The sequence below is a fragment of the Lathyrus oleraceus genome, chromosome 3, assembly GCF_024323335.1.
Source record: "Lathyrus oleraceus cultivar Zhongwan6 chromosome 3, CAAS_Psat_ZW6_1.0, whole genome shotgun sequence".
Classification (NCBI taxonomy): Eukaryota; Viridiplantae; Streptophyta; class Magnoliopsida; order Fabales; family Fabaceae; genus Lathyrus; species Lathyrus oleraceus.
Window position 1 is genome coordinate 87,661,125 of NC_066581.1, and position 14,118 is coordinate 87,675,242.

Genomic DNA, 14,118 nt, shown 5'->3' on the forward strand with positions numbered 1-14,118 from the left:
AATGGTTATGACATAATCTTTAATGAAAAGTCTTGTAAAGTTGTTAGCCAGAAGGATGCCTCCATTCTTTTCAATGGCAAAAGGAAGAATAACATTTATAAAATTAGACCTTTTGATCTTAAAATTTAGAATGTAAAATGTCTCATGTCTGTTAATAAAGAGAAATTGGTCTGGCATATACGATTGAGCCATGTTAGCATGAGAAGGATTTCTCAGCTAAGTAAGCTTGATTTAGTCAGAGGCCTTCCGAATCTGAAGTTTTCTTCAGATGATCTTTTTGAAGCATGTCAGAAAGACAAGTTTTCAAAAACTTCTTTCAAAGTAAAAAATGGTATTTCTACCTCTAGGCATTTAGAACTCTTGCACATTGAACTTTTTGGACCAATGAAAACTACTTCTGTCAATGGCAAGAAATATGGTTTAGTCATTATTGATGACTACAGTCGATGGACATGGGTAAAATTCTTAAGACACAAGGATGAGTCACACTTTGTGTTCTCTACCTTATGTTCACAAGTGTAAAATGAGAAAGGCTTTAGAATTGTCAAAGTCATAAGTGATCATGATGGTGAATTTGAAAATAAAGTTTTTGAAAAACTCTTTGATGAAAATGGAATTTCCCATGATTTATCCTGCCCTAGAACTCCACAACAAAATGGAGTTGTAGAGAGGAAGAATAGGATCTTGCAAGAAATGGACAAAACCATGATCAGTGAGACTAATGTGGCTAAACACTTATGGGCAGAGGCAGTAAACACAATGTGCTATATTCAGAACGAGATCTCTATAAGACCTATTCTGGATCACCTATGAATTTGATCGCTCGACTGTGTGAGTCGAGAATGGGATATAAACTGCAAGTGCACAGTTCTATCGCGTAGTTTTAAAAGATATCGATCCCACAGGGACTTATGAATCGATATACCGTTATCTAAGGTTACTACGTAAATCTAAGGTGAAAAATGTTTGATTGTTTGGGGGAAAAACTAAGAGCTAAACTAAGATCTAGATTAAATATTAATAAAACGGATACCGGTATGTAGTTCGTCAAAACTAGGGAATCAAGTCTTTGTCGGTTTCTTGGTTTTAAAATAAATCGTTTCAGTTAACTTTATTGGTTAAAGGTTTTATCTCAAACTCTCGCTCTGTTGAATAAACCATGATTTTATATTAATGTAGCTGTCACTTATAATTAAGTCAAAAACCATATTTTGAAAGCAATAAAGTTGCAGAAACTCTTTTTAAGAAAACACTGACCGTTTTAAACACCCTTATCTCAAACTCTCACTCTGTTGACTTAGGTTATACAATTAAATCCAAATGCTTAACTCTCGTCCTCACATTCAATCTTTAAAAATACTTTTTGGAAAAGGTCAGAATTTAATTAACTCTAAAACTTGCTCTCGCCCTGATCTAGAATTAATGCCTAACTTACACTGTCCAGTTAAAACCTCAAACTCTCGCTCTATTGATTTTAACTTCTTTATGTCCTTTACTTTTTGTAAAAAATCTTGTTATTAAACCTGTAAGTTGAGACCGTAAAAAGATTGATTTTAATTTTAAGTTTAAATAGACCGACTCAGTCTTGATCCCTTATTCTGCTTACTTTACATACCGATACCTAGGTGAATTAGCCAGACATGCTAAATAAACAAGCATACATATCATGCATAAACAGACTCATTCCAGGCAGACAATATGAATAAATAATAAAACAAAACATTAAATAATGATTAAAGAACCTGAATGCGTAATACAATAGTCTTGAACACTCCCCCACAAGCCGGTAGGATTTGTTCTTGGATTCTTCAATTAAACAATAAATTAAACCAAGGAAATAAAACTAGAATCTAACGTAAGGTTAGATCCGATAAAAAGTTGCACAATAGTTTCCGGTGTAGAAACTATTATGCGAAAAATATCTAAATGCTAAAAAGGGAAAGGTAAATTGCAAGGGAAAAAGAATGTAGAACTTGCAAAAGAAATAAATAAAATAAACAATGTTAAGTTGCTGGAAAAGAAAAATAAGCAAAAGCGTGAAAAGAAAATTGGCAAAGCTTCGGCAATATGAGCGTGGAGAAACCGAGGAACCCTTTTAGGTTTTTGAAGTAGGTATTTATATTGGTGGTGGTAACTGCTTTCCGTTTCCCAAGTTCTTCAACGTGGCTAAATGCACGGCGTGGATATCGGACACAAACTCCTCAACGTCTCTTCTTCAACGTCTCTTCTTCAAGTCTTCTGAGGGCGTTACTTGCGCCAAAAAAGTAGTGGAACGGTGTGACGCTCGTCACACCATGTGTGACGTCCGTCACAAGGCTGCTTTGCGTGACGCTCGTCACGCACCCTGTGACGTCCGTCACAGGCACAACATTGGTGACTTGTGCGCTTTGGGCTGGGCTTTGGCATTTGGTTCCTTTTCTCTCCTTTTTGCACCTCCTTTTCTTCCATTTTCACTTGTTCTTCAAAATAGACTACCTGAGGCAAATAGGAAGAAAATACCACGTAATATCTCATAAAATGCAGTAAACCGAAATAAATAGTCATAGAATTTAATGGAATTAAGTCCTAAAATATGATATAATTTCGTGTTATCAAACTCCCCCATACTTAGATCTTTGCTTGTCCTCAAGCAAAATTCAGTATAGAAATCGTTTTCAAAAATTTAGCCAGGCGAAGTTTCAAAACACACATCAAATCGTAATAGGTTGCAAATGGATTTTGTTTAGAAGCAATTTGAGTTTAATCTTGACATCAACAACTACCGTTACAACTTAGATAACCCTACCTTATGCAAATCAGTTCAAGTAATGCCATTATAGCTATCCGAGTTCCTTTACTTTTATTTCACCCGCTTTCATTCTAGCGAAATCACATTAAGCCCTTTATCTTTTCGCGCACATAGTGGAGTAACCGGTTAGTGATTCTGATCCCCTTTTAGCTAGAAGTTCTGGTACATAAGTCGGATAACTTCGTTATTCAGTCCATTGCAAATTGCGGGGGATCGGACCGTAGTCCGCCCTACCAAGTTCAGTACCAGATACCTACTGAACCAACTCATAATGGATTTTTCATATTGTGTTTTTGCATGATCTGCAACCTTTAGATTAAATGATCTGGTAAGGATCACCTAATTTAATCAGTGCATTTCCTGATATATTCATATATTTTATGTTACTTTGGGGATCATTCACTTATATTCATCGGCTCTCCACGTAGTTTGCTATTAAGATGGTGCTGACTTCTTGTATAAACTACTCGGGGTTACTCTAAAGCTAAAAGTTCGAGGAATCGGTATAATAGGTACTTATCCTGATCTAACATGTTGAGGTTCTCAAAGCGTTGTTATGGTAATGATTTTTTTTTGTCTTGATTTCACTCAAGATTTATAAAGTAAGCAACCTTTATACTTATTGGGTGTGTTAAAATTTTTTTGTTATGGCTCAAGAAAATTGAGGGAATAGATAATAGAAATTTTCACACTCGGGACTTAACTTAAAATTTTTCTATATTATAAATTTTTTTTTTTTTTTTAAACATAAAAAGAAAGGGAAATAACAATGAAAGGGAAAATAACATACTTGAAAAATGGAAATAGGAAGAACGAGTTTTCCCCCCCATACTTAAATTAAACATTGTCCCCAATGTTTTAAGGAAATGAAATACAATATGGAAAGGAAAAAGAAACTACAACTAAGGTTGTCTTCCGCCTCTGGTTCTTGGACCTGGTGATCTCTGACGTAAGTCTAAGTTGTCGAACCTGCTGAACATCTCAGTAAACCGCTGGTCGGTTATGGCATTCCTAGCATCCTGTTGTTGTTGCATTTGATGCATCATCTGCAGCATTTCGACATTCTGTGCCCTCATTCCATCGATAGCATCCATAATGTCGTCGTTGGTTGCAGGCCTTCTTCGTCGACGACGTTGGGAGGATGGGCCAGTTGTATTGCCGGAAGGGTTGAGCGGGACTGACTGTTGTGTAGGCGGATGATCACCTTGTTCCATTTCTTCAAACTCATCTGTTTGCGGGTTTGTTTGTGAAGGCTCGGTGGTTTCGGGAGCGTTTAGATCGTAGAGGTGGCGGTCGGGGTTTGTGACATCAGTGAGGGCAGTATTTGGTAGAACAACGCTTGGGACTGCCTGGTTGTTCACCATAAGATAATATCCTCCGCCTACTCTGTTCTTAATCAAGCGGCTGGATCGACAGTAGCTGATATCCATAGATAGGGGAGGTAGGGATTCTAAAGTTTGGAGTTTATCCCCTAGGTTTAGGCCAAGTGCGATGGTGGTGATTAAGCCACCAATTATAAAAGGTTGCCTGCCTCTAGCACATAAGGTGCGGATGTGATGAAAGAGAAAGGAGGCGGCGTTTACCTGAGTATCTGGTTCGAAGACGCACTGGAGGAAAAATAATTCCTTTGAGTTGACCTTGCTGTTGTTTGGCCTTCCAAAAACTGTGTTTTGCAAGATGCGGATAAAGTACCGGATAGTGGGGTTATGTATATGGGAGAGTAGGAGCTCTTCCCAGTTGTAGGTATCTATACCGGAAATTTTCTTAAAAAGGCCGAAAACGCCAACTGTGTTCCAGTTTGAGTTTGGAGGGATTCTGGGGTGTAGCAGACCTTCTATGGGAAATTGTAGCATGGTACTCAATTGGTTTTGGGTAAGAGAGTACTCGGTGTTAAACATACGGAAGGTTGCCGTACCGGTTAGAAATTCGTCTTCACCGGCGGGAGTGGTGTAGTCGTATGAACTTAAGAATTCTAAGGTTAGGGATGGGTAGGTGGGTTGATTATGAGTGCAAAGGAAGGTTAAGTTGGCTTGACGGAGCATCCATTCGATACCTTGGAGTAGGCCTAGTTGTTGTAAACAAGGTAAATCGGGGTACCTGGTGGAAACGACGCCTCGCTGTTGGAAACGCTCGAATTGCTCCCTCTGATAATTGTCATCTACGGATCGGAAGATGATATTTCCGAAATTCTGATTTCCCGCCATTGTGATGAATTTTGAAGGGATGATTTGGAAAGAAAAAGAAATGTATTTGATAGGAGAGAATTGTTTTGTGGTAAATGAAGGAAGGTTTGGTGGGTATTTATAGGAGAAGAATTTGGAAGGTGGAAAGAAAAAGTGGTTGAAAAGTAATTAAGTGTGGTTAAATGAAAAATGAATGGGGAAGGTAAAAAGTTAAAGGTGTAACGTTCGTCTCCAACGGCTCCTTAACGTTCACTAGTCTGAGGAGTGTTACGCTCGTCACAGGGGTGTGACGCTCGTAACAGGCACTAAGCGTGCCGTCCGTTATGGATAGTGTGACGCTCGTCACGCATCCCTTTTTGGCAAGGCTTCTGTAGCGTTTCACAGAATCACTTTGGTAATGAATTTTATTATTTTTATTTTGCTTACGATCAGTTTAGTCTGCAATTTAATTTATTGTGCACGCTTAATCTGTTTTGTATAGTAATAATTCATAAGAAGCAACAGTAGAGCATAATAGCTTTTGCATAATAAAATTAAATAAACAACTTCAATAAAAATGATCATAATGTAATACAGGAAAGGAAAACAATGAAATGAAAGAGAAATAAACATGAATTCAAATAACATTAATAAATAATCTAACTTAAAACTAAATAACTTAGAAAAATAACTAAACTCTATCCCTCTGTACGATCTCTGGCCGGAGGAGCAAAAGAGTTAACATGATGTAGCAATTCGTGAAACTGATTCGTCATACTGCTCATGTATCCTAGAACTTCGTCTCTCATGTTAGTAAATTCTCCTCTGAGGGCGTCTTGTTCTGACATCAAAGCTTCAATGGCGGTGTTATAATCAGTTCCGGGCATATGATGCCGGAGGTCAGGTATGGCTGATTCTTCGGTCGGAACAGGCTGAGGAGGAGGGTCAATATCATGATAGCCGGATGGTGTCTGAGGGTCAGATTCAGCATGAGAGATCTGGTCAACATAATTCTCATAGTCATTACAAATCTCATAATCCTGGATGGATTCAGTGGATCCAGCAGGAGTTGGGGTTTCATTCAGGTTATAGAGCCAGTTCCTTTGGTTATGGACACTAGTCCTAGGATCGGGCATGGTGAATAGGCAGAGAACCTGGTTATCAATAGTAAGCTCAAACTCATCAGACCCTAGGTTTGCTATAAACATAGTGTTGAAGAGGAAAGGTATACTCATAGTAGTAATGCCACAAAAAGGGCTAAGGTCAAGCATAGGCTGACGTAATCCAATGGCATTACCTATCATGGTTATCAAACCGCCTATTCTAATGGGTGCTCTCTCATCCTGGATAAGGTGGTCCAAATTAGCTAACATAAAAGTGGCACCGTTTACTGGACGGTTCTGGGAAGCACAAAATATGATGAAAAGTTCATCACGTGAAACTGAAGTACTGTTTGGCTTCTCCCCAAATAAAGTGTGGGTCAGGATCTTATGGAAATAGCGAAAAGCCGGGTTATGTATGTTTCCAGAGAGAAACTCATGTTCTTCGGGCTCATCATTTCCAGTCAGCTTACCCCAAAAGTGTTCAAGCTCTCTATACTCAAAAAGTTCTTCCTGGCTTACAGTGAATGTATCAAAGGAGGTAGGGAAACCCAAAAGGTTGGTGAAGTCTCTAATATTAAATTGGTACTCCATATTGAACATTCTGAACTGGATAAAACCTCTGCTAATTCCTTTTCCATGGCTGGGTAGATAGATTAATGAACTAAGAAATTCTAGTGTGAGTCTCCGGTAGGTGGTGAAATGTCTCAGGATAGGGGATGTCTCCCATCCTATCTGATTCAGCAAATACAGGACACTCTGTCTCAGTCCAAGGGCAGTCATAGCCCAATCATCAGCGTATAAACTAGGTAACATCTCTCTAGCGGCTAGTTCTTCAAACTTTTGTTTCTGAGCCATTCCTCTGAACTTGATACCCATACGATCAATATGTCCCATCTGGTTAGTGTTAGCTAGAGAAAAGAAAACATGAGTTTAAGTCAGGATTTGGCCAAATGCCGAAAGAAGGAAAAATTATTATTATTATTTATTTTTTTTCTTTTTGAATAAATCAAGAATGAATATTAAACAGAAATTAAAAGAATAATTAAGAAAGAAATAGGGAAATGATAATAATAGAATAATAAAATAACAAATTAATTTTTGTGGGTTGTCTCCCACTAAGCGCTTTGTTTAAATGTCGCAAGCTCGACAAAGAAACTGTTAAGTATAATCTATAGGTCCTGGGGGCGTTTCGTCTAAGTGTAGGATTTGCGAATCCTCGTTGGTTTCCGCATAGTGATAGTGTTTCAGACGTTGCCCGTTTACGGTGAACGGTTCTGTAGATTGTCCTTTTATTTCTACCGCTCCACTGGGAAAGACTCTAGTGATATGAAAAGGCCCTGACCATCTGGATCATAGTTTTCCCGGGAATAACTTTAGTCTAGAGTTAAATAAAAGTACTGCGTCGCCTTGCTTGAAGATTTTCCTTGATATACGCTTGTCATGCCATTGTTTTGTTCTTTCTTTATAGATTCTGGCATTTTCATAGGCGTCTCTTCTGAGTTCCTCTAATTCGTTTATGTCAAGGATTCTCTTTTCGCCGGCGGCCTTATAGTTCAAATTTAGATTTCTAATAGCCCAATAGGCTTTATGTTCTAATTCTACCGGGAGGTGACAGGATTTTCCATAAATGAGCTTAAATGGGGTCGTTCCTATGGGGGTTTTATAAGCAGTTCGGTATGCCCACAAAGCCTCTGGTAATTTCAATGACCAATCTTTCCTTGAAGTGGCTACCGTTTTTTCTAGTATTTGCTTGATTTCTCTGTTAGATACTTCCACTTGTCCACTGGTTTGAGGGTGGTAAGGTGTCGCTATCCTATGTCTCACTCCATATTTAAGTAGTAGTTTTTCGAGTACCTTGGATATAAAGTGTGATCCACCATCACTGACTACTATTCTTGGGGTGCCAAATCTCGGAAATATTATATTTTTGAAGAGTCTAGTTACTACTCGGGTGTCATTTGTTGGAGAAGCTATAGCTTCGATCCACTTTGATACGTAGTCAACTACCACGAGTATGTATTTGTTACCGAAAGAGGATGGGAAAGGTCCCATGAAGTCTATCCCCCACACGTCAAAAATCTCTACTTCCAAAATACCTTTTTGCGGCATTTCGTCACGTCTAGATATGTTCCCCGTGCGTTGACATCTGTCACATTCCTTAATAACCGCATGTACGTCCTTCCATATAGTTGGCCAATAAAAGCCAGCTTGTAGGATTTTAGAGCAGGTCTTGGATGTACTTGTGTGTCCACCATAAGGCGCGGAGTGACAGTGTTGGATTATATTTTCTACCTCTTCTTCGGGTATACATCGACGGAAAATACCATCGGGGCCTCTTTTGAAAAGTAAGGGATCATCCCAGTAATAGTGTTTTATGTCGTAGAAGAATCGTTTCTTCTGCTGGTAAGATAAAGTAGGTGGAACTATTCCGGCAGCTAAATAATTGACTAGATCAGCGTACCATGGTGTGACAGATATAGCTAAGGTGGTTTCTACTTGCACGTCGGAGTTGTTCTCTTCCAAAGTAGCTATAAGTTTGTCATACGAGAAATCATCATTAATTGATGTTCTTTCCGGTTCAAGGTTCTCAAGTCTAGAGAGGTGGTCTGCTACTACGTTTTCAATTCCTTTCTTGTCCTTGATTTCTAAGTCGAATTCTTGTAGCAATAAGATCCATCTTAGGAGTCTAGGTTTAGCATCCTTTTTTGTTAAAAGGTACCTGATAGCAGCGTGATCAGTGTAGACTATTATTTTGGCTCCGACCAAGTAAGAACGAAATTTATCTAGCGCGAATACCACTGCTAGGAGTTCTTTCTCGGTAGTGGCGTAATTCATTTGCGCTTCATCCAGGGTTCTGCTTGCGTAATATATAACGTGAAGCTTTTTATCCTTTCTTTGTCCTACAACAGCACCTACAGCATAATCACTGGCATCGCACATTATTTCGAATGGTTCATTCCAGTCTGGTGTCTGCATAATGGGTGCGGAGATCAATGCTTGTTTAAGAGTTTGAAATGCTTTTAAACAATTATCGTCGAATATGAATTCAGCATCTTTCATCAATAGTCCGGTTAGAGGTTTAGTTATCTTAGAGAAGTCTTTGATGAATCGTCGGTAAAAACCGGCGTGTCCTAAAAAGCTTCGTACTTCTCTCACGGTTCTTGGGGGTTGAAGATTTTCGATTACCTCTATTTTGGCTTTGTCTACTTCAATTCCTCTGTTCGAGATGATGTGTCCTAAAACAATTCCTTCTTGTACCATAAAGTGGCACTTCTCCCAGTTAAGTACTAAGTTTACTTTTACACATCGCTCAAGAACTCTTTCCAGGTTTTCAAGGCATTCTTCGAAACTTTGTCCGTATACAGAAAAGTCATCCATAAATACTTCCATGATGTTTTCGAGAAAGTCGGCGAAAATTGCCATCATGCATCTTTGAAAAGTTGCAGGGGCATTACACAGACCAAACGGCATTCGTCTATAAGCGAAGGTACCAAAAGGGCATGTGAACGTTGTCCTTTCTTGGTCATCAGGGTGAATTGGTATTTGAAAGAAGCCTGAATAACCGTCTAGATAACAGAAATGTGAATGTTTTGCTAATCGTTCTAACATTTGGTCAATGAATGGTAAAGGGAAATGATCTTTTCGGGTTGCTTTGTTTAGTTTCCTATAGTCAATGCACATTCTCCATCCCGATTCGATTCGTTTAGTTATAGTTTCTCCTTTTTCGTTTTCAATAACGGTTATGCCTCCTTTCTTTGGTACAACGTGTACAGGACTGACCCATTTGCTATCAGATATAGGATATATAATACCTGCTTCCAATAACTTGGTTATTTCTTTCTTTACTACCTCACTCACTCGGTGCATACAAATAGAAGGGCTTATTCCTTTAAGATCGGTGATGTGGTATCCTAGTGCGGTGGGGTACTTTCTTAAGATATGTAGGAGTTTTTCTGTTTCGAGTCTTCCTAGGTCTGCATTAACTATCACAGGTCGCTCAAGTTCTAAGTCTAGGAATTCATATCTCAGATTTTTGGGAAGTGTTTTCAGATCAGGGGTTGGTTTGTTAAGACATTGCGTAGGGTCCGGTGTTATTGCTAAGCATTGGTTAGATTTGTCCTCTAAAAGATAGTCTGATGATTTGTCTTTTCCTAACTCTGCTTCTTTTATGCATTCATCGATGATATCCATGAAGTAACATGTATCTTCTATTGCAGGTGCTTTCAAGAATTTGGAAAGAATGAACTCAATTTTCAATTCACCTACTTCGAAGGTGAGTCGTCCTCGTTTTACGTCTATGATTGCACCGACAGTTGCTAAGAACGGTCTTCCCAGTATAATGGGTGTAATATCATCTTCTCTAATGTCCATAATTGTAAAATCAGTTGGAATGTAGAATTGACCTATGCGTACGGGAACGTTTTCAAGGATTCCTACAGGATATTTGATGGAACGATCTGCCAGTTGCACAGACATTTTGGTTGGTCTTAATTCTCCCATTTCCAGTTTCTTACATATGGATAAAGGCATAACGCTAATTCCGGCTCCTAAATCGCATAAAGCTTTGTCGATGACAAATTTTCCTATGTGACAGGGTATAGAGAAACTACCCGGATCCTTGAGTTTAGGAGGCATGTTTTGGATTATTGCGCTACATTCGGCAGGGAGTGTAACGGTTTCGCTATCCTCAAGTTTCCTCTTATTAGAAAGAATTTCTTTTAAGAATTTAGCATATGAGGGCATCTGCGTAATAGCTTCGGTAAACGGAATTGTAACGTTTAACTGTTTAAGGAGATCAACAAATTTTCTAAATTGGCTCGCATCTTTGGTTTTAACAAGCCTTTGAGGGTAAGGTATAGGTGGTTTGTAAGGTGGTGGAGGTACATAAGGTTCCTTCTTTTCTAGGGTTTCCTTATTACTCTCTTCCTTTTCCTTAGGTTCACTTTCCTCATTTGATTTCTTAGGGTTTTGGTTTTCTATCCTTGGATCAGACGGTCCTTCCACTTCCGTTCCACTTCTTAATATAATTGCATGAGCTTGGCTTCTCGGATTAGGTTGGGGTTGTCCAGGGAATGTACCAGTTGGTGCAGCAGTAGGTGCTTGTTGTTGAGCTACTTGAGATATTTGTGTTTCCAGCATTTTGTTATGGGTAGCCAAGGCATCTACTTTGCTTGCTAGTTGTTTAAGTTGTTCGCCAGTATGTATGTTCTGGTTTAAGAAATCTTTATTGGTTTGTTGTTGGGAAGCTATAAAGTTTTCCATCATGATTTCTAGGTTGGATTTTCTAGGGGTATTATTGTTAGGCATGGATGGATTCGGTTTCTGATATCCCGGTGGTATAGATGGGGCTTGATTTGGAGACTGTCCAGGTGCGTATAAAGCATTATTACTCTTATATGAAAAGTTTGGATGGTTCTTCCAATTTGAGTTATAGGTATTCGAATAGGGGCTTCCTTGAGCATAGTTTACTTGCTCTGCTTGGATTCCAGTCAAGAGTTGACATTCCGCAGGAGTGTGACCTTGGATTCCACAGACCTCGCAATTCTGAGTTATAGCAACCACGGCGGCTGGAGGTGATACGTTTAAACTTTCAATTTTCTGGACCAAAGCATCCACTTTTGCATTAACGTGATCAAGGTTACTTATCTCGTACATGCCAGTTTTTGTTTGAGGTTTTTCCACCGTTGTTCGTTCGGTTCCCCACTGATAGTGGTTTTGGGCCATGCTCTCGATAAGCTGGTAAGCATCAGCATAAGGTTTGTTCATTAGTGCACCACCTGCAGCAGCGTCTATTGTTAACCTTGTGTTGTATAAGAGACCATTATAAAATGTATGAATTACTAACCAGTCTTCCAAACCATGGTGTGGGCAAAGTCTCATCATGTCTTTGTATCTTTCCCATGCTTCGAAAAGAGACTCGTTGTCTTTCTGTTTAAATCCGTTTATCTGGGCTCTTAACATAGCTGTTTTGCTTGGCGGAAAATATCGGGCAAGAAAAACTTTCTTCAACTTGTTCCAGGTGGTGACTGAGTTGGAAGGAAGAGATTGAAGCCATCTTCTAGCGCTATCTCTTAATGAGAAAGGAAAAAGACGAAGTCGAATTGCCTCTGAAGTGACACCATTAGCTTTAACAGTATCAGCGTATTGAACAAATACGGATAAATGAAGGTTTGGATCCTCGGTAGGATTTCCAGAGAATTGGTTCTGTTGCACAGCCTGCAACAGCGAAGGTTTAAGTTCGAAGTTGTTTGCTTCGATTGCGGGCGGAGCAATACTTGAATGCGGCTCATCTTGCGATGGAGCGGCGTAATCTCTAAGAGCACGAGCTGGTTCTGCCATCTCGGGTATCGAAGGAAAAAGGTTTTTGAAATCAGGAAGTTCTACAGGAGGGAGATTGTTTGCAGCACGATATTCCCGAATTCGTCGTAAGACTCGGAGATATAGTTCGATATCGTTGATTCGTAAATAGAGCAGTTCGCCTTGTGAGCGAGTGCGTGGCATACAAATCAACGAAAGAAAGAATAGAAGAAAAAGAAACCTTAGTCTCTACAGCGTAACGGAAGAGTTACGATATCGATTAAATAAAAGTCCCCGGCAACGGCGCCAAAAACTTGATCGCTCGACTGTGTGAGTCGAGAATGGGATACAAACTGCAAGTGCACAGTTCTATCACGTAGTTTTAAAAGATATCGATCCCACAGGGACTTATGAATCGATATACCGTTATCTAAGGTTACTACGTAAATCTAAGGTGAAAAATGTTTGATTGTTTGGGGGAAAAACTAAGAGCTAAACTAAGATCTAGATTAAATATTAATAAAACGGATATCGGTATGTAGTTCGTCAAAACTAGGGAATCAAGTCTTTGTCGGTTTCTTGGTTTTAAAATAAATCGTTTCAGTTAACTTTATTGGTTAAAGGTTTTATCTCAAACTCTCGCTCTGTTGAATAAACCATGATTTTATATTAATGTAGCTGTCACTTATAATTAAGTCAAAAACCATATTTTGAAAGCAATAAAGTTGCAGAAACTCTTTTTAAGAAAACACTGACCGTTTTAAACACCCTTATCTCAAACTCTCGCTCTGTTGACTTAGGTTATACAATTAAATCCAAATGCTTAACTCTCGTCCTCACATTCAATCTTTAAAAATACTTTTTGGAAAAGGTCAGAATTTAATTAACTCTAAAACTTGCTCTCGCCCTGATCTAGAATTAATGCCTAACTTACACTGTCCAGTTAAAACCTCAAACTCTCGCTCTATTGATTTTAACTTCTTTATGTCCTTTACTTTTTGTAAAAAATCTTGTTATTAAACCTGTAAGTTGAGACCGTAAAAAGATTGATTTTAATTTTAAGTTTAAATAGACCGACTCAGTCTTGATCCCTTATTCTGCTTACTTTACATACCGATACCTAGGCGAATTAGCCAGACATGCTAAATAAACAAGCATACATATCATGCATAAACAGACTCATTCCAGGCAGACAATATGAATAAATAATAAAACAAAACATTAAATAATGATTAAAGAACCTGAATGCGTAATACAATAGTCTTGAACACTCCCCCACAAGCCGGTAGGATTTGTTCTTGGATTCTTCAATTAAACAATAAATTAAACCAAGGAAATAAAACTAGAATCTAACGTAAGGTTAGATCCGATAAAAAGTTGCACAATAGTTTCCGGTGTAGAAACTATTATGCGAAAAATATCTAAATGCTAAAAAGGGAAAGGTAAATTGCAAGGGAAAAAGAATGTAGAACTTGCAAAAGAAATAAATAAAATAAACAATGTTAAGTTGCTGGAAAAGAAAAATAAGCAAAAGCGTGAAAAGAAAATTGGCAAAGCTTCGGCAATATGAGCGTGGAGAAACCGAGGAACCCTTTTAGGTTTTTGAAGTAGGTATTTATATTGGTGCTGGTAACTGCTTTCCGTTTCCCAAGTTCTTCAACGTGGCTAAATGCACGGCGTGGATATCGGACACAAACTCCTCAACGTCTCTTCTTCAACGTCTCTTCTTCAAGTCTTCTGAGGGCGTTACTTGCGCCAAAAAAGTAGT

General features: G+C 38.7%; 1 pseudogene; it reads left to right on the top strand.

Annotated features, from left to right (window-relative positions):
• The first annotated feature begins 11,907 nt into the window (after positions 1–11,907).
• LOC127133760 (uncharacterized) lies at positions 11,908–12,007 on the top strand (annotated as a pseudogene).
• Positions 12,008–14,118: the final 2,111 nt, after the last annotated feature.